This window comes from Lactuca saligna, chromosome 8 (assembly GCF_052625555.1).
Source record: "Lactuca saligna cultivar CGN05327 chromosome 8, ASM5262555v1, whole genome shotgun sequence".
NCBI classification, from domain to species: Eukaryota; Viridiplantae; Streptophyta; class Magnoliopsida; order Asterales; family Asteraceae; genus Lactuca; species Lactuca saligna.
Genome location: NC_136424.1, coordinates 88,977,816 through 88,978,789, shown reverse-complemented (window position 1 = coordinate 88,978,789; position 974 = coordinate 88,977,816). Strand labels below are relative to the sequence as shown.

General features: G+C 44.9%; 1 non-coding gene across 1 annotated transcript; it reads right to left on the bottom strand.

The window, feature by feature from the left end:
• Window positions 1-660: 660 nt before the first annotated feature.
• On the bottom strand, window positions 661-767 carry LOC145013533 (small nucleolar RNA R71). The gene has a single exon (XR_013665086.1). It is a non-coding gene; the product is annotated as a small nucleolar RNA R71 (small nucleolar RNA).
• Window positions 768-974: the final 207 nt, after the last annotated feature.

The window sequence follows — 974 nt, the reverse complement described above, 5'->3', positions numbered from 1 at the left end:
TCAAACACTCCGCTGGTGCCCCCGTTTGAAGATATGGAATACGTATTGAGAAAGAATAAAGGAAAGGACGTGGAGAGCTCAAATACACCTAAGAAGTCACCTTTTTCTAACTTGAAGACTGCTTTTGGGAAGAAAAAGAGTAGCAAATCAGGTGCATCCAGCACATCTTTAGCAAGCGAAGACCCAATCAAGGAAGACACCGAATACGACACCGAGGAGGAAGAAGAACCTACATACAGGCACGACTCCGATTCCGACGACGAGTTAGCTCTTACCATGGATAACATTGATGAAATTCCCATGGGAGAGTGGAAGAAGAGGATCCGCGATGACACCGGCCCGAGACTTGTGCAACCCACGATTCCCGCTACTGCTACTTTCGAGCTAAAGGGCCACATACTCGCTCAGCTAAAGGAAATTCCTTTCTATGAAAAAGACCATGAAGATGCCTACAAGCACTTGGATGAAGTCAATGATGTAGCTGATTAATTTAATGTTCCAAATGTGCCTCGCAAGACTCAGCTACTTCGCATGCTCCCAGTGACATTCAAAGGTGCTGTAAAAGACTGGCTCAAGTCACTCCCTCCCGAGTCAGTCACCACATGGGCCAAGATGAAAGAAGAATTTATTGATCACTTTTGCCCACCTTCCAGAATAGTCAAGTTGAAGAAGGCCATTGCTAACTTTGAACAACAACCTGGAGAGTCGCTATATGAAGCTTGGGAGAGGTACAAGAGTCTGCTAAGGAATTGCTCGCACCATGACCTTAATAGCCAACAAAAAGTCTCCACCTTCTATGATGGAGTTAATGTCATAACCAGGAAGTTACTTGACTCGCAATGCGCTCTCACAAAGAAGCCACCCCCGGTGATCAAGGAATTGATTGAAGAATTCTCTAAGCAATCTAGAGAATACCATAATCCAAGAAATGATGTTACTAGGGGAGCTGCATATGTAGCTACTGAAGACTTGTC